Source organism: Alexandromys fortis, unplaced genomic scaffold (genome assembly GCF_014885135.2).
Source record: "Alexandromys fortis isolate MF-2015 unplaced genomic scaffold, M_Fortis_MF-2015_v1.1 scaffold_247, whole genome shotgun sequence".
Lineage (NCBI taxonomy): Eukaryota > Metazoa > Chordata > Mammalia > Rodentia > Cricetidae > Alexandromys > Alexandromys fortis.
Window position 1 is genome coordinate 1,598,796 of NW_026068179.1, and position 20,695 is coordinate 1,619,490.

A 20,695-nucleotide genomic window follows, 5' to 3' on the forward strand; every position below is an offset into this window, starting at 1 on the left:
GTTAGGGACATCTTTTAGTGGTTGGTTTGGGGTTGAGGGGATGGGGAGATGTTTTATGGAATTAGGGGTATGTTCGAAAAAAAAAAGGGGGGGGATTAACTGGTTTGATGGGATGATTGGTATTTGTGAGTTACTGTTTTTAGAAAATTGTATTGGTACTGTTTTCTGTATATTGACATATTGAATATTGAATGTGAGTGTTCCTACCTCTATTTTTGTATAAGAATATGCTTATATTGTATTGATACATCTACCATATCACAATGTACATTTCTACCTCTGATACTATTTATGTAATAACATTGTTTACATTTGATATGTAATGACATTGTTTACAGATGAAGATCATTGTCTTCATATATTGCACAGTTGTTTATTGTTTTAGTCTTTAAGTTAGATAGATATTGAGAATTATATAGATTAATAGTCATCTAAGTTTGTCATTTGTAATTAGACTAATCAGGTTCTTTAGATATATAGAGATTATACTCAGTATAGATAGATAATCTTCAACCTCTTTGGAGAGCTGTAGAATATGGCCTTTAATATAACTCAGAGTTTCGTGATAGTGAGACACAATTGCTCCTGGCAACACCGCTCTATTCCCGAGAGAACGTTGAGCACCAAAGACACTCCACTGGGAGCTTGTCTTCTTGGCAGAACTGGCCTTTGGGTTAAGAAAAGCCCATACCTCAACCACTGACAAAGATACAGAGCGTGCATCAATGGATACAACAGGACTGTCATATCCTGCCAAGACAGGGTAAGATAGTTTTGAAAAGTTCCTTGCCTTTAATAATGGTATGTCAGTTATGTTAGGCCTTAGCCAAAGTTGGTTGACTCAACATTGCAAACGAGACTTTGGGTGATTGCTCAGGTAGTCAGTTGTCTTTGTCAATTGTTACACATTTGGATCGTTTGTTAAGTAATATTTATTGCCTTCTCGGATCTTTGATGGAGTTGAAGATTATATAATTGTAGTTACTCTCTACATTATTTAGACTCCTTGAGATAGAATGTTTAGCAAAACTTTTGATTCTCAATATTGTTTGTTATATTTATTTGTTATTATTGTATATAGTTGTATTTGGTTTAGTTCTGTCTTATTTAGACAAAAGGGGGAGATGTAGGGATAAGTCCCACCCCTTAGGGGGCGTGTTCGCCTCAGGCTAAAGTTCTCCTATAAAATTGGTGAGCGTGCTCCCAGCGCTCTCTTCTGCTTTCCTGGTCTCCGCGGGAACAGTGGTTCTGTAAGTCTATTCCTCCATTAAAGCTGTCTATATTTTGACAATCTGTCTGCATTCGCTTACGCCGTTACATTGTGGCGTCCAACGTCGGGCTATTTTGCCCCCGACTCAAGCGCGTAGCCTGCTAGCTAACACAGCACGCTCCCGGGTGTCATTTTCTTAGTTTATGACTCGGGCCCCAGGGCTGAGTCCGAGATACACTCTGCCTTCAGGCCCATAATATCCAGAGAGGCAGGCAGATCTCTGTGAGTTCAAGGCCGGCCAGGCGGTGGTGGCAGACGCCTTTAATCCCAGCACTCCGGAGGCAGAGGCAAGCGGATCTCTGTGAGTTCAAGGCCGGCCAGGCTGTGGTGGCACACGCCTTTAATCCCAGCACTCGGGAGGCAGAGACAAGCGGATCTCTGTGAGTTCGAGGCCAACCTGGTCTACAAGAGCTAGTTCCAAGACAGGCTCCAAAACCACAGAGACCACCACCGGCAGGAACCAGTCGTTGCAGGTAAGAGAAAAAATTTTCTTTTATAATTAAAATGTCTGAACACGTTACCATTCAAGAATTTAACAGTTTTTTTAATTGTACCATGTGGGAGATTTTACAAGAGGTGTCTATCACCCCACCTCTATGGATCTTTCTGGGATTCGTAGTTTTCCTTGGCACTATATGGTTTGATAATAGAAATATGATAAAGTCTTTACGAGCAGAGGTTGCACGCTTAAAAACAATTGAGAATGACAACAATCTTCTCAAGAATCAGTTTGAAGTTCTCCAGGAGGAGAACAGATCTTTGTTTAACATGACTCGATCAACTGAGGAAAATTTAAAAAAGGTACAGACTGATATTAAGGAGAAATTCATTACTATGGAAGAGGGAACAGCTGATTTGGATCGTAAGCTCCAGTCCCTTTCTGTAGGAACTGAAACATTACAGGCTGATATTAAGGAGAAATTCATTACTATGGAAGAGGGAACAGCTGATTTGGATCGTAAGCTCCAGTCCCTTTCTGTAGGAACTGAAACATTAGTGGCTGATATTAAGGAGAAACTCATTACTATGGAAGAGGGAACAGCTGATTTGGGTTGTAAGCTTCAGTCCCTTTCTGTAGGAACTGAAATAGTAACTGAGAGAATCAAAACTGCTGAATGTGACTATCGGATTTTGTCTAAAGCTTATGACAGATTGGCAGAAAGATTGTCAATACAAGAAGGCACGGTTTATGCCATAAAAATTATGTCCAAAGATGAGAACTTATCTCTAATGGACAAACTTCATACTTTAGAATCCTCAATGAAGGCTTTGGAACATAATTCTGGACAGGAGATACAGACATTGCAGAAGGCAATGGTGAATAGAATTGAAAAGATTGAGGAATTTCTAAATTCTGATGAAGAAGAACAAACGGTAGAAAGGCAAATTTTAACTACATCTGTGGGTAAATCCCTCCGGGACAATTTCCACAAATCTCTACCTACAGCTCTACCTGCCTTTCCAGTAATAACAACAGAGAAGGTGATTGGTTCCAGAAACCCTAGGGTCATTAAGGAAGATACATGGGAGCATGTCCGTATGAATGATCTCAAAGAAATTAAACAGGCTGTCATGACTTTCGGGATGCATTCCTCTTTTGTTAAAGAGATGCTAAAGTCTTGGGCATCCACAAGCAGAGCTACGCCATTGGACTGGCTCCAGCTGAGCTCTGCAGTCCTTGAGAGTGGGCCGCACTTAAAATGGAAATGCTTGTTCAGGCAAGAGGCTAGACTTTTAGAACAGCAAGAAAAGGCGAAGGGAAGTGACATCTCCCTAGATAAAATTCTAGGTGAAGGACGCTTTTCTGACCCTCAGGAACAAGCTAATTTGGACGAAAACACACTCTCCATATGCACTACAGCAGCCTTAAGGGCTTGGGACAGGGTACAAGACCCAGGACAGAGAATGGAATCATTTGTCACAATTAAACAAGGTCTGAGAGAACCTTTTAGTGATTTTTTACAAAGACTTACTAAGGCTGTGCAAATAGGGATACCTGACCCTGACGCAAGACGTATAATGATTGAGTCTTTGGCTTATGAAAATGCAAATGTGGAATGCAAAAAGATTTTGGGGCCTTTAAGGTTCAGATCAGCACCCTTGGAAGAATGGGTCTTGCATACACTGGATGTTGATACATTTGATTATGGCACTGAAGCATGGGTAGAAGAAGCAATTTCCAATGGTAAAAGGAGACACCAGAATACCAAATGTTTTAATTGTGGCAAAATGGGTCATATGAAAAGGAATTGTAAACAACGGATCTTCAGAAATAATAATAATGCATCTTCTAGAAATAACAGAAATAGGAGGACTCAGCCTTCAGGTTTATGTAGAAGATGTGGAAAAGGTAGACATTGGACGAATGAATGCAGGTCTACAAGAGATAGACAAGGCAACCTGATACAGACGGGAAACGTGAGAGGGGGGGCCTCACAGGCCCCCATGGCAAACATGGTTCAGTCATTTCCAGTTTCTGCAGAGAACGTGCCTCGTCAGGACAATTAGGAAACCTCATGCCTACTGTTACAAACGATAATGAGCAGAAAGATGAGTTACGTGTGTTTTGGCAAACTTCTATAAATGATCAAAGACCTAAGCTGAGAGTGTGTGTAAATGGCATTTTTATTACTGGCCTGCTGGACACAGGTGCTGATGTAAGTATCATTACCCCAGAATCTTGGCATCCGTATTGGCCTCTTCAGAATGTAAATGTTCAGCTCCTGGGAATTGGAACCCTATCTCGAGTAAGACAGAGCACAAGATGGGTTGAATGTATAGGGCCTGAGGGACAAATAGGAAAATTAAGGCCATATGTAGCCAATATTGCAATGAATTTATGGGGTCGTGACCTATTACAACAATGGAATACCCAAATTAACATTCCTGCTACTTCTAGAGCCTATATTTCTGAGAATAATATTAAAAGATATTACAAACGGAGAAAACCGGCCATTCGGGCCATACAAGAACAAGTAATTGAAGCCCCTTCAGAGATACCAACAGCCTTGCCTCTAAAATGGTTGACTGAGAAACCAATATGGACAAAGCAATGGCCTCTAGCTGAGGAAAAGTTACAGGCTTTAGAACAGCTGGTACAAGAGCAATTAGATGCTGGACATATAGAAGAATCTACCAGCCCTTGGAATTCTCCTGTATTTGTGGTTAAGAAAAAATCAGGTAAATGGAGAATGGTGACAGATCTCAGAGCTATCAACAAGGTTATTCAACCTATGGGTCCTCTGCAATCTGGAATCCCTTTGCCCTCTTTATTACCAAAAGGATGGCCTCTTATAGTTATTGATTTAAAGGATTGTTTTTTCACCATACCTTTACAAAAAGAAGATAGAGAAAAATTTGCCTTCACGGTGCCTACTTACAACAATTCTCAACCTTCCAAGAGGTACCACTGGGCCGTCCTCCCCCAGGGTATGTTAAATAGCCCCTCCTTGTGCCAATATTTTGTGAACCAACCATTGCAAATAATACGCAAGAAATTTCCCAAATCTATAATATACCACTACATGGACGACATCTTGTTATCCGATTCAAACATGGATACCTTGAACAGACTGTTTGAAGAAATAAAGATACTTTTACCTAAATGGGGATTGCAAATTGCTCCTGAGAAGATACAGAAGGGAGATTCTGTTAATTATTTAGGTTATAAAATAGGTTTGCAAAAAATTAAGACACAAAAGGCACAAATTAGGAGAGATCGCCTACGGACTCTTAATGACTTTCAAAGACTGTTAGGAGACATTTCCAGTCTACGACCAGCTGTTGGGATAACACCTGATCTAATAATTCATTTGAACAAAACCTTGGAAGGTGATAAAGACTTAAACAGTCCCAGAGAATTAACAGCTGAAGCAGAAAAGGAACTGACAATAATTGAGGAAAAATTACAACAGGCACATGTGGACAGGGTGAATCCAGAGCTCGATTGTATTCTCGTCATATTACCATCCAAAATTTCTCCTACAGGAATTTTAATGCAGAGAGATGATATTATCTTGGAATGGATCTTTTTACCACATAAACCAAGTAAAAAACTGAAAACTTATGTGGAAAAAGTCGCCGAGTTAATTATAAAAGGAAAGCTGAGACTTCGTCAATTAGCAGGCATAGACCCAGCAGAAATTATAGTGCCTTTCACTGCTGATGAACTAAAGAAATTATGGGAAGATAATGAACCATGGCAAAGAGCTTGTGCTAATTTTTGGGAGACATTAATAATAACTATCCAAAAAGCAGGAGGCTTAACTTCATAAATAGAACTACTTGGATTCTTCCTCGAATCGTCCATGATGCTCCAATAACTGGAGCCCGTACATTCTATACTGATGCCAATAAAACAGGGAAGGCAGGTTACAAATCAGAAGACTTGGGTAAGGTGGAACAAAGTCCTTATGATTCTGTCCAGAAGGTGGAATTATATGTCATTCTTATGGTGCTAAGGGATTTTAAAGAACCTCTTAATATAATTACTGATTCACAATATGCAGAAAGAGTCATTTTACATATTGAAACTGCTGAATTTATACCTGATGATAGAGAACTAACCTCATTGTTTATCCAGGTTCAAGATTTGATCAAGAACAGGCTTTTCCCTATGTGCATAACACACATCTGATCCCATACGGGTCTGCCAGGTCCTCTACCACAAGGTAATGCAGACATTGATCAATTGTTGATTGGTAGTGTGCTACCAAGCCTCTGAATTTCATAAAAAACACCATGTTAATAGCAAAGGTTTGAAGAAAGAGTTTTCTATCACATGGCAACAAGCTAAGGAGATTGTAAAGAAATTCCCTACTTGCTCTTTCTATAACCAAATGCCACTGCCTGCAGGGGCTAATCCAAAGGGCACCCAAAGGAATGAAATCTGGCAGATGGATGTGTTACACTTTGCAGAATTTGGCAAATTAAAATATGTTCATCACACCATTTACACTTATTCAGGCTTTCAGTGGGCAACTGCTTTAAGTTCAGAAAAAGCTCATTCAGTAATCACTAATTTATTAGAAGTCATGGCTATCATGGGTATACCTACACAAATAAAGACAGATAATGGTCCTGCTTATGCCTCTAGGAAAATAAAACGGTTTTTTGATTATTACAATATCAAGCATGTTATAGGTATACCATACAATCCTATAGGTCAAGCAGTCATAGAAAGATAAAATTGAACTACAAAGGATATGTTGAATAAACAGAAAGGGGTGGAAAACACCCCCAGAAATAGGTTACATAATGCTTTGTTAACCTTGAATTTTCTTAATGCTAATGAGAAGGGGACAACGGCTGCAGAAAGACATTGGATAATGGAAAAGTCTATTGAACTAAATCAACCAGTTTATTTCAAGGATGTGCTGACCTCACAATGGAAGCCAGGAGATGTGCTGCGTTGGGGAAGGGGTTTTGCTCTTATCTCCACAGGTGAGGAACAATTGTGGATACCGTCAAAATTAATAAAGGTTCGGTATGAAGAAGAAAAGCCATTTGGAAAAGATAAATAACAATTCATTCACAAGGATGGCGAGCATACTGATGGTAAGGAATTCAGGTAGGTTGGGGGCAGGGTTTTTTTTTTTTTTTATCTCCACAGGAAAATACTGATCTTCAAAGAATTTAAGGGACCCTGAATATTTAATAACTGATGGATGGAAAATAGTTACGACCCACTAAGACTCAACAGTAACATGAGTAAGTATTGATTATATATATATTTTCTTTTTTCTCTTTGAACGCTTCTTTATAAATATGTAGAGCTGGTTTTGGAGTTGGACTATGGCTCAGTCCCTCTTCAATTCCAAGCCTGTTGATAAGAGATATCTCAGAGTTTCTGTCTCAGATCAGGAGCCATGAAATGGGACAGAATGAGGATAATTATATACTTGATAAACTTTCTTTGCTTTTCCTCATATCTGTGTCTTTCTTTATATGTCAGAATATGTCCTTGTTGTTAATGTTTAAATTTCCCATAACAAGCAACAAATTTCCCTACAGTAATTTTTGAAGTTTCCAGGATGAAGATGGGGCCCCACAACATCAACTCAACCTGGTTTTTATGACGTCATGAATATTTTTTTTCTTTTTCTCTTTTTTACGCGCTAATATGAGACCTGTTTTTTGGTACCAACTGCACAAGACAATTTCGAATGGTGCACATTTTTGACAACACTCTGGCCGGACCTTCTCAAAGTGCTCAGGGACTAGTTATAATTTTCTTAGGTCAAAGGTTAATTTGGGAATTTTACCATCATTTGCTTTCACAGGAGCCCCTAAGGAGAACATCGCCCCCATGTCAGCTTGAAGCAATCTTAGAGGACGACGTCCCCTCTCCCAACAGAGTTTGCCCTCAGGGTTAGGGACATCTTTTAGTGGTTGGTTTGGGGTTGAGGGGATGGGGAGATGTTTTATGGAATTAGGGGTATGTTCGAAAAAAAAAAAAGGGGGGGGGATTAACTGGTTTGATGGGATGATTGGTATTTGTGAGTTACTGTTTTTAGAAAATTGTATTGGTACTGTTTTCTGTATATTGACATATTGAATATTGAATGTGAGTGTTCCTACCTCTATTTTTGTATAAGAATATGCTTATATTGTATTGATACATCTACCATATCACAATGTACATTTCTACCTCTGATACTATTTATGTAATAACATTGTTTACATTTGATATGTAATGACATTGTTTACAGATGAAGATCATTGTCTTCATATATTGCACAGTTGTTTATTGTTTTAGTCTTTAAGTTAGATAGATATTGAGAATTATATAGATTAATAGTCATCTAAGTTTGTCATTTGTAATTAGACTAATCAGGTTCTTTAGATATATAGAGATTATACTCAGTATAGATAGATAATCTTCAACCTCTTTGGAGAGCTGTAGAATATGGCCTTTAATATAACTCAGAGTTTCGTGATAGTGAGACACAATTGCTCCTGGCAACACCGCTCTATTCCCGAGAGAACGTTGAGCACCAAAGACACTCCACTGGGAGCTTGTCTTCTTGGCAGAACTGGCCTTTGGGTTAAGAAAAGCCCATACCTCAACCACTGACAAAGATACAGAGCGTGCATCAATGGATACAACAGGACTGTCATATCCTGCCAAGACAGGGTAAGATAGTTTTGAAAAGTTCCTTGCCTTTAATAATGGTATGTCAGTTATGTTAGGCCTTAGCCAAAGTTGGTTGACTCAACATTGCAAACGAGACTTTGGGTGATTGCTCAGGTAGTCAGTTGTCTTTGTCAATTGTTACACATTTGGATCGTTTGTTAAGTAATATTTATTGCCTTCTCGGATCTTTGATGGAGTTGAAGATTATATAATTGTAGTTACTCTCTACATTATTTAGACTCCTTGAGATAGAATGTTTAGCAAAACTTTTGATTCTCAATATTGTTTGTTATATTTATTATTTGTTATTATTGTATATAGTTGTATTTGGTTTAGTTCTGTCTTATTTAGACAAAAGGGGGAGATGTAGGGATAAGTCCCACCCCTTAGGGGGCATGTTCGCCTCAGGCTAAAGTTTGCCTATAAATTTGGCGAGTGTGCTCCCAGCGCTCACTTCTGCTTTCCTGGTCTCTGCGGGTCACGATGGTTCTGTAAGTCTATTCCTCCATTAAAGCTGTCTATATTTTGACAATCTGTCTGCATTCGCTTACGCCGTTACAAAATGCATTGGAATTTTTAGCATTGTTCTCTTCCAAAATCCCTTGGAATTTCATGAGAGATAGAAATGAGTTTTGTTACCCTTTGTCAATGTTCTGAGTCTTTTAGGAAGCAACTGTATCTAAAGCTATCTTTAATACTGTGGCAAAACCCAAGTGTGGGTGGTACATGCCTTTAATCCCAGCACTTGGAAGGATGGTGAATCACTGTGAGTTCAAGACATGCCTTGTTTACCTGAAAAATATGAAGCAAAACTAAACATCTATGGCAGAGACTAATTTTTTCCCAGGTTCCATATCTCCTTTCAGCCATATATACTGTGTTAGAATTACATACACAGCTTCACAACTGAAGCCTGCATTTTCTAACTCCTTCATATCTTGGAATGAATATATGGTGATAAATTAGACAGTAATATACAAAAAAAGAAGCGTGTAATTTTTGGACCAGGCATTAACAAGAAAATCACATGTTCTCGTCACTTTTTTAACCTAATCAACAATCTTTGGCCTGGATGTAATGGTGGAAGCCATACTTGACCATATAAACAATGTCAATATAGAACAAGATTGCAAAATGACACAGAGTAGGGAACCCTGACTGCTCCTTGTACTGGAGAGGGAGGGAGAATGGGAGTGGTGGGAGGGGAGGGAAGTAGGAGGAGGGGAAGAGGTGGAAATTTTCAATAAAAAAATTAAAAAAATATTGCAAAGTGACAATATAAAATTATCCTTGGTATTTGAAGTCACTATCTATCCATATTTTAGTTTTATTTTGATTTCTCTGGGTTATAGGTGTTTACTATCCCTTAACTAATATTGCAATAAGTCCGTGTTAAAAACAGATATTACCATTAAAGCATTGCTCTATAACAAAAATATCTGAACCTGAAATCCAGAAATGAAAGACTGCACAAAATGTAAAAGAAGAATATGGGAATGATGTTTTAAATTTACTGAGTTTAAAATCATTTTTGGTTTTGCTTCTTGTCTTGACCTCCCATAAATCCTACCAGAGCAGTGTTTGCCCACTGTGTTATTTCTTTCTTTTTTATTGAAAAAATTTCTGCCTCCTACCCGCCTCCCATTTCCCTCCCCCCACTCCTCTTCTCCTCCCTTATTTCTCTCCCCTTCCCCCCACTCCTTTCCCAAGGCCTCCCATTCTGAAGAGCAGTCAGGGTTCTCTGCCCTGTGGGAAGTCCAAGGTCCTCCCCTCTCCATTCAGGTCTAGGAAGGTGAGCATCCTAACAGGCTTGGCTCCCACAAAGCCAGTTCATGCCTTAGGATCAAAAGCCAGTGCCCTCATTGTCCGCCATGTTAGAATAGACCCTGACAGAACTTCCACATGCCCCTTACCTTAGTATGTAATTTCCTTATGGGAAAAAATAGTGTGTCTCTTGCTTCTATAAATCAAATTCCTACACTAGAACAGATATTCAGTACGTGTTTAATGAATTCACCTATGTTCCCAACTTCATTTTTTTTAAATTCTTGGACACATAACATTTATTCTGATGGTGCCAATAATAAAAATTCTCGCATAGGAAGTGAAATTCAAATTTAATGATAAGAAATGATCTTTGCTCCACAAACCAACTCTTGGTACAAATACTACTACAGTATTTATCAGTATTTAACAGTATTTATCACTAGAGGGGTACATAATGTGAGTTATAGTGGATAACTGAATCCATGGATAGTATCAGCACTCTATGGAAACTAGGGTTTTTTTTCTCTATACATACAGATCCACAATAAATTTAATTTATAAATAAGGTACAGTGAGAGAACAATAGCACTAATTTTAAATAGAATTATTTAATAATATATATAACAAATTTTATATATATATATATATATATCAAATTTACCTGTTAAAAACGTTGTATTAAGTTTAATGACTTTCTTATCAGTAGCTAATAGTAGTTTAGAGAATTTATGGGAAGTCATATCTCTGATAAGAGAAAGAGTACTATCTTGACATTCCTATTGTACAGAAGAGAAATTTAGGCCAGCAAAAGTTCAACATTTAGCAAAAGGAACTCAAAATTGTTTATCATCAAAAGGTACTTTCCTTGTTCCAACAAAGTCAGCCACACTATGTTCCAGAAAGCCTGTCAGAAAGCTGGGTGGCAATGAAAAACAATAAAATCTGTGTCTTTAAAACAAATTAATTAGATACAAATAATCAAGCCAACCTATTTGTATGCTCAGACTTGCAAAGTAAACACAATGTATATCTTCTTTACAAATACTTTTCCTGCTTTTTTGTGGGGCTTCTTCTGTAGCATAAGATAACTTGAACTCAGTGTGTTGCTGATGATGACCTTAAAATTCTTATCCTCCTGTCTCCACGTTTTAACAGCTAGAAGTATAGGCATGCACCACCAAACTGTTTATGCAGTTCTGGGAGTTGAACCCAGGACTTTGTGCATGCTAGGCAACACACTACAACCCCATACTTTAGGCTGTTTGTTTGATCAGTGAACACTTTAACTTTTAAAATATTAGCACAGGGACATTTTTAAATCTGGTCCATGGTTGACACAGCTTGCTGAAAAGTGCCCTGGGATGAACAGGCAAAGCTGCTAAGGATTATAAATATTTCACAGCACAACAAAAAAAATTATAACCTTGAAATAGGTTTCCTGAGATCAGTTACAATCTAGCAAATTATCTGTAAAGCAATTTATTGGTTTTATTTGTAAATTTCTTGTTACAATAATATCCAAACAAATAAAAATGTAAATTTCAAAAATGACATTGCACAGGTCTTAGGACATATAGAGCTCAATAGAGTCCTGGGTCTGTTCTGTACATCAAAAACAGCAAAAAAAGAAAGCATATCTTCACTATAAGATTAAATCCTAAATGTTTATTAACTAGATTAAAAAATTATGAGATAACAAACTAGTAATTAAAATGGCATAATGTGATATCTGACCCACTTAGACTCAAAAATCAAGAAGGAGCCATTCATAAAATAAAATCTTAAATGGACAAGACTGAACCAAATCTAAGACTTAGTCTAGCTAATTTTTTAACAGGGAAATCACTGTTCAGAAAGGAGAAACTGAGTGGAGTTAGAAATAAAGTTTTATATAGAGAAGAATTCATTATTCATTTGTGCCATATCACAATGCCTCCTTGCATTAAATACTCTTTAGTTTAGTTGACTTACCTGAAAATTATGGAATATGTTACACCATTTACTCTGTAAATTCACTGAACCTATTTGGGCTATTTTAGGCATTGCCAGATACAAATCATATCTACATGAAAATATTCAAATAGTAAACATTGCAAAGTAACTTGTTTCCATTTATCTCTTTCAAATGTCTAAATGCTATTATACAATAAAATTTATTAATCAAAAAATCTTAAGAGAAATAACACATACAACTTTACCATAACATCGTGGTCATTCCTGGTTTCCCATTGATATGTAGAGTCAGAATCAAGTGCATAATCAAATTTTTAATGAGTGATTATCGGGAAACACAAGTGTACACATAAGTGTTCTTGGATTGAGCCTTAATACAAATAGGAAGTGAAGTCCCAGATGAACACTGAACAATGAACAGGAAATTCCTAACAGTCAGGGTAACCATCATTTCAAAGAGAAATAAAGATCAAAACTGAGCATTAATCTTCTCAAATTATCATTTCACTAGTGACATGTGGACTTTAAAGATGTTTTAATGAATTACTAAATAGGATTTTGAAAGAAACTAATTTGTGAATTCTTTCATTTAATTTGAGGAGAATCACAGATTTTGTAGGTCATATTCACCATGTATAAAACTGACTTAGAAGGGGTGAAATTGCCAGAAAATGCAACATCTGGATTATTTGATCATTTACAGTAACACTGGGATGATCGTGTGAACAATTTTCGATTGACTATTTATCTCTCTTTCTTTCTCTCTGAGTGCCTTGCCTGATTTCTATTTTTTTTCTCCTATTTTAAGACAAAGTTTTGTTCTGTAGCTTTGGAGTTTTCAGTCCTCTTGCCCTCCCCTCCCAAGTGGCTGAGACTACAAGCATGCCTCACCACACCCAGCCATATTTTGGCAGGGTGTGTTTTAAAACATGTTTTAGTGCTTTATTCAGACCAAGACTGTCTCCATCGGTTAATGCTAATTAGCTGTTCATTCATTCTGTAAGTTATTTATTCAATAAATACTAAATGCTATGCTAGACAACTGGGACCCAGTGATGGATAATTCCTGCACTCATTGTACTTACATACCCCTGAAAAGGATAGATTGTAAGTAAATAAACAAGCAACAACATATACTCCAATGATAATCTATTTGTTCAAAGTTCAGGTAAAGTCTAGATATGCTGTTCAGTGACAAGATAATCTGGTTAATGTACTCAGATCACTGGGTTCCATTCCCAGCATGGAGGGAGGGAGGGAGGAAGAGATACAGAAGCGTGGGGGATTCTAGACCAGGTTTTGCTCTTATATAAAGAAACTGCCCCCCCCCCAAGTACAACAAAATAAAATTTTAAAGTGGTAGTAATTGGGATTACTACAAGGTTTTAGGAGGAAATAAGTAAATTTGTTTTCACAATCTATCATGCCCCTGGACTATAAAAGGTCAAGATATGAATTATTTATTTATTAGAAGTTGGATAGCCTGATGCATGAAAGAAAATTTACTTATCAGTTTGTCAGTACTTAGTCCTTGCCATCTCCTCAAGCTATACTTGCCAATATTCACATACCTAGTTTTCAAAACAGGAATTATTTGTTCTAATAAATTCCAACTGACAAGGTTGGAGGTGGAGCAGAGTTACAAAAGTGCTTGCCTAGTATGTATGAAGCCCCTGGTTCAATTCCAACCACCACTATACTTAGCATGATGATATATACCTGTAATCCCAGCACTTGAGAGAACCAAGAGGGAGATAAGAAGTTCACATGAAGTATTCAGGAAGAAGTACTACATAGAGAAGGAGCACTTATGTTTTCGTGTTTCAAATTTCAATGTTTGTGTAGTGTGCCTAATCTTTTTCTTGATGTTTAAGGAGCAGTGTCTGAATAAATGGATACATTCAACAGTGGAGGAACAATTCTCAGAAGAGGGAATAAAGGAATAATAATATCAATTGAGAATGAGTTGCGAGTAGGAACTGTTAAATGACCAAAGACCTTATTGTCACAATTGACCGTGATGAAGCCTCCTCGATTGTTTTCAAAAATAAAGAAGCTAGTTTCTGTAAGTAGTTACCAGAAAGTCTTCCAATTTCACTGCTTAAACATGAGGTTTTTCTTCTGGATAAAATAAATCAGAAAGTATCGCAGGATAGATATCCACAGATCATTAAAACTACTAAAATATCATATAATGAACAATAAACAATCTCTTCTCTGAGATGAGGACTATATGCAAGAATGGATTGTAGAACCACATACAGATTTTCATAAAACAGAATGAGGAAGAAGCAGTCATCATTTTCACTTATTTTTAAAAATTTAATAAGAGAAACTAGGACAACAGTCAATAGAGAAAAACCTACCAAATTTTGATACATTAGTTTGATTTATTCCATGTGTTGAATTTATAAAGACTTCACTATCCTTCCCACATATTAATGAATATTAAATTGTCTTTTCTTGTGACTGATTACTATGAACTAAACTTTTCATAGAAGTGCAGGAAGAGACAAGCAAGCTTACAATAAGTGCAGTTAGGTAATATTTAAAAAATCCAAGGCAAAGCCGGGCGGTGGTGGCGCACTCCTTTAATCCCAGCACTCGGGAGGCAGAGGCAGGCGGATCTCTGTGAGTTCGAGACCAGCCTGGTCTACAAGAGCTAGTTCCAGGACAGGCTCCAAAACCACAGAGAAACCCTGTCTCGAAAAAACAAAAAAACAAAAACAAACAAAAATCCAAGGCAAGAGATATAACAGGATCTTCTTATTTATCACAGAGAAATCATTCCCTTTACAAGACCTATAGCTTAGATATTCACAAATCCATTTTCAAAAAAGAATGTTGTCCTCTATCCAATAGATTGCATCATAATATCGATTTACTGTTCTAACTCCTAAACCGGGCTGCAAGACTTCCATTTTAATTTATCTGTGTGCTCTTGCAGTGCATGTCTGCTGAAGATACAAAGGATGTGCCAGAAGAAGGAAAAACTTACTGTTTTGACTTACTAGCTTTGCTCCCATTTAGCTATCAGTGATGTTAACCTTTTACATTATCATGGGTCTTTCAGACTGCCATACTGCCTGACAATTCTCATTAGCTATGTTGTTCAGATACCTAATGACAAAGACAGGGTGTCAATTTCAAGTGGCATAGATTTTAATGAACTAAATAGCTATAAACTCTATATTTAGTAAAATTTAATGGGATTTTCTTGCAACCAATAATTACCTTACTTAATTTTTTAACTAGTGCATATGACATTTGAGGAAATTTCCCCCTACACCAAAAAATTGTTATATTATCATGCATGGTAAATAAACACCCACCTCCATCCTAGAGTTTCAGGAAGGAAAGGCTGTGCTTAAATTAATAAAAAAAATAATGATACTTTATCTCACGGTGTCTTTCCTGTACCTTTTATTTATTTTATTTTTTTAGAAAAAAAGATCCTTCTTAATTCTGTCTCTTTTAATCATGGCTTCTGCAAATTAATAGACCAATAAATTCTTAAGTTTAACAGGTATACACAAAACAGAGCAAGACACATTGGTGTATGCTGTGAGTTATGGGACCTGAGTTTTGACCCCAGTCCTTCCACCACTGTAAGTATGAACACAAGTTTCTTTTTCTCAACACATCATTGGTCTGAATCCTGAAGGAGCAATGCTAAACATCATAGTCAATGCCACGTACTCACAGAAAAGCCCTTTAAATAGTCTTTACCTTTGTTAAAAGGGCAGCTATCTTACACATTTTTTTTTACAATTTTAATAAAATGTAAACCTACCTTTTGAAATGTGCATGGGATCCAGAAACTTCTTGTGAAATGTCTCTAGAAGGCCCGTGTAAAGCTATTACTATTACTAAAGCTAACAAGAACAAAAATTTTAATCTGTCACCATTCTGATACTGTAAAAGGGTAATTACGCAAATAAATGTTGATTTCTTTTACAAAAAAAGCTTAAGATAACAGAATGTGTGTGAATAATATAGCTCATATTGTATTCTCTTCTCCCAAAACAGAATGGATTATACTAATACTATTCATCACTGATGAGACAGTAATTAAAGAAACACATGAACTATATTAGTACTGGCTGTGATATTTTTACAGAGAATACATTCAAAGAAATATATACAAGATACAACCAGCCAATGAGATAGAAATCATGCTAATGCAATGCAGCCTTATATGAAGACAGCATGATTCCCAAAGAGCTAATGCACAAAATCCAGTCCTACACAAGAAACCTTAGGGTCACTAGGTCTTGCTGCTATTCTCGTACCATCAGCAGATAAGACTCTCTTATTTATAATCCCGTCTAGTGAAAAGATTCCGCAACTTTCTTCAGGAGCCATTTCCAGTGTTTCACAATAAAGATTCCTGCTTAAGTCTGCCCCAAATCTCTCATGGCTCTTCCTGTGTCCATTGCATCACTCAAAAGTAAAGAGAGGACTGACTGACTGTCTCCTGCATCTGAGTCATCAGCACATTTTAAGGCAAATATTAAGTTAGCCACCAGGCTTTTCTTTTCCTGTGTCAATGAATACAATTCTTCAACAATCCTCTTTTAAAATGCATGTTGTATTCCATAATGAACCTATGTGTGTATAGCTATGCCCTTCAAAAATTCTCATAAGATCTGCCCAGAGATCTGGAGAAATGCTGTTCACTTTAAACTCAGCATTTAGAACTTTGATGCAATCTACAAAACTGCTCTTTCCCTAGGATGTTTCTCTTTCAGGATAATATTAGGCACTGTTACTGAGATGATCTGAAATGTAATTGCGTTACCAAAGTGTAAGATATACCCATTAAAATATTAAAAAATTCCTGGCTCTAGCTAACAAAAACAAGAGCATTGCGATTTTAGCCTTGTGGTATCCTGTCCAGAGGCCAAGAAATTATTCAAGTGGTATTTCTCAGGAAACAAATGTTTAGACTCCTGGGAAGAAGCCAGAAAGCTGGAGTGGTGATGTGGTTCTTGGCTCCCCAAATATTATGTCACCAGAAAAATATTTTGGCTGGGTATTAGATCCTCGTCCTCATTTCCAGTCCACTGCAACTTGTAAAGATATATTCTTTGGAGAATATCACAGTGCACTCTAAGGTGCATTTTCATGGTTAGCTTGTCATGTGTTATACATTTGAAATTTGACCTTTTGGAATTTGTGAAGGTATTGCCAACATAAAAGCTATCTTCTTACATATTACTCAATAAAAGAGGATGAATGTCTCTCTAAGGCTTCTGTCCTTCATTGCTGAATCAGATTCAAGAAGAGAGGGGAATGGTGTTTGCTCTATTTAACTGTGATGTGGTTTAAAATTGAAAAATAAACCCTAAATACACGCTATCAATCCCGTTACCCCCCCCAGTACACCATGAATTTCTCTTTATTAGACTTAATTTTAAAAATTATTTTACATATCCAATTTTTATGTGCGCATGGATGCATGAAGTCAGATGACAACTTGTGGAAGATGATTTTTTTCCTCTAGGGACCTGGGGATCAAATTCATCCTCAGGATTAGTTGCAAATGCCTTTATCCACTGAGCCATCCTGACAGGCAAGATTTAATTTTTAATTGACAAATCAAAACTGCCCTTATTGACTTACACATTAGCTTCTTTTCATATACAAATGTAGTATATAATGATTAAATGAAGTCAGGTAACATAATGCATTACCTCACGTACTTACAATTTTGTGTTGAGAAAGCAGAAAATGTATTCTTTGAAATTTTTAAAGAACACACCATTAACTATATTCATCATGTTACTTGATAGATCTTGTAAGCTTATTGGGACTACTAACTTAACTTTTGGATCCTTTGACCAACATCTCTCTATTTCTGGAAACCACTATTTTACTTTCTGTTTTTAAACCATTTTAGATTCCAACTATAAGTGAGCATATGAAGCATTTAATCTTTTATGTCTGGCTTATTTCATTTAACATAATATTCTTTAGAACCACGCATGTGGTTCTAAATGACATGAACTATTTCTTAATTTGGGGCTGAATAGTATTCCATAGTTAATATATGCCATATTTTCATTATATATTCATTGGTGGACACATAAATCATTTACATTTCTTGGCAATTGTGAATCATAAATATGGGGTATGCACTGCCTCCTTAGGAGATTATTTGAAAAAAACATTTAGTCAGGATGTTGCTATATTCCATGGTAGTCCTATCTGCAAATTTTGAGACATCCCCACACTGCTTTCTACAATGGCTGTGCTAGTTTACCTTCTCACCAAGAAAGTTAAGAGTTCCATTTCCTCCAAGAACTACACAGCAGTCGTTATCTTTCCTACTTCTGTTAACAGCTGTTCTAACAGTCCTTTCTACTTACACATTTTTAGAAAAAAAGAGTTTTTTCTTAATATCTGATATTTAGGTACTTATTGTTGGTAATTTATTTCCTATCTCACTCTTCAAAATTCCCATCTCTATGAAACATATACTCTCTAATTAAATCTCAAATGCCTAAAATAGATCAACTGCTTCTTAAATATGTTTTAGTTGAATTAATGAATCAAAAAATCACCATGGGAGATACCAAGAATATGTGGTTAATACCGTAATGTATTTCATTACTCTCAGTTACCCTAAGCTCATAATGATTTTACAATTCGTTCAGTTACATGTTACTACTGGGTATCATTTTTATTTATGTATTCATTTAAAAACAGTAATTCACTGCTTCCAAGCTATATAGTACATCATATATATAGATATGACTATTTGTGTACATGACCACACATGCATTATTTATAAGCAGGGCATGCATAAAAGAAGCAAAGATTTAGAAGGAAAACAGGAGTGAAATGAAAGTACTCTGAGTTGTCTCATGGAGTGTTAGAGTGCAAGTGGCTGATGGAGCACTGATGAGAGCATAAACAATCCCGGAAAAGAAATACAAGTTGACATAAAAGGCTATGGGGGAAGATCTCACCTGGATCTCTCTATTGTGCCTTAACTTTGATCTGGTACAGAAGAAGTTCACCCTTACTTAAGTCACTCCTCATTCCTTGGATTCCTGTTCCCCATCCACTAAAACTGACATATCTCCCAAAGTTCCACATGCCCTTGGCTTTATAGGGCTGCTAGGGTGCATTTCCTGAAACTAAAAGGGTGTGGGGGAAAGGTGTTCAGTTACTTTCCTTAAAATAGAACTGAAGCAGGAGAATCAAGCTTTCCTGGGTATCAGTTTTGACTTCTTGGGAAATGAGCCACACAGAGACAAGGGAGCTGCCCCACTGGATTCCCTGCAAATGTTTTCCTTAATCATTTCTTATCAATGAGTGAGTTCCTTTCAAGTATAATTGGCTGAAACAAGAACAAAGAGAATGCTGCCACTTGAACTTTAAAGAACCATTTAGAAATTTCTCTCTCCCCCTTTCAAAAAACGTGTAACACAGCACATTCATGAAAATCATTAATGTTTTTTGAACAATTGGAGGAAAGTGTCAGCAATGTACGGGCCAAACTTGCCAAAAGTCACTTATCTGAATATTAATTTAGGACATGCCTACAACTTTCTCCCTTGTAATTTTTTTTTCCTTGTTTGTTTTTATTTTATGATACCATGCTTTCCAAATAAATAATATAGGGACAATATTAAAGAGTATTAATGTTCCATAAATATTCATGGCACAAAGACAAATGTTTAATTTTGTATTTATATTTGTATTAATGAGTTTCAAAGAAATCATTGGATTAGCTCAAACTTCCCAGCACAAAAAAGAAAATAAATCTTATCTTTATAAATCACATAACCAAGCTGGGGATGGTAGAATGAAACATTCCTCTAAGTTGCTCATTGTCTAAAATAATTCTGGATATCCAACTCCTTAGTATGTTTGTTAATTGCTTATGAATTTATACATTCATTTAGTATATACAAAGGGGGCAATTACTGCTCCCCGCCAAAAGAGTTACATTCTTTAGGAACAAAGGTAAGACAATTTCTCTCACATGGGTGTGTGTGTGTGTGTGTGTGTGTTAATGGGTGTGTGCATATGTGTGAAGAACATAGAAAAGAAATGTAAATATACATTAAATCACTACAAAGGTGTTAGTATCAAAAGTTTTTTTTAATAATATATCATGCCATGTTTGTTATTTTAAACAAATTCTTGCAGGATATCCATGTTAGTTTATAAATTACATACATGAACTTTCTTCACAATGAAAGAAAATATCTTTACCCATAAAAATTTACACTGAAAGCCGTGCGGTGGTGGCACATGCCTTTAATCCCAGCACTCAGTAGGCAGAGGCAGGCGGATCTCTGTGAGTTCGAGGCCAGCCTGGTCTAGAAGAGCTGGTTCCAGGACAGGCTCCAAAACCACAGAGAAACCCTGTCTCGAAACCCCCCCCCAAAAAAAATTACAGTGAAGATACAATTATACAGCGTATGTTGCACAGATTTATGTCAAATTTACACAAGGTAAGTCATCTAAGAGATGGTAATCTCAATTAAGAAAATACCTCCATATGATCAGGTTGTATGTAGAGCTGTAAGGTATTTTCTTAATTACTGATTAGT

The 20,695-nt window shown here is 36.7% G+C and overlaps 1 protein-coding gene across 2 annotated transcripts in view; it reads right to left on the reverse strand.

Annotated features, from left to right (window-relative positions):
* The window catches only part of Il13ra2 (interleukin 13 receptor subunit alpha 2), a 68,908-nt gene extending 49,790 nt beyond the window's left edge, over positions 1–19,118 (reverse strand). Inside the window, exon 1 of one of the 2 annotated variants that reach the window (XM_050129096.1) lies at positions 19,100–19,118. The gene's annotated coding sequence lies outside the window, so the exon portion shown is untranslated. Of the gene's footprint in view, positions 1–15,918; positions 15,938–19,099 lie in introns of those variants that run through there. The other variant, XM_050129092.1, reaches the window with a different exon arrangement.
* Between the last annotated feature and the right edge of the window lie 1,577 nt (positions 19,119–20,695).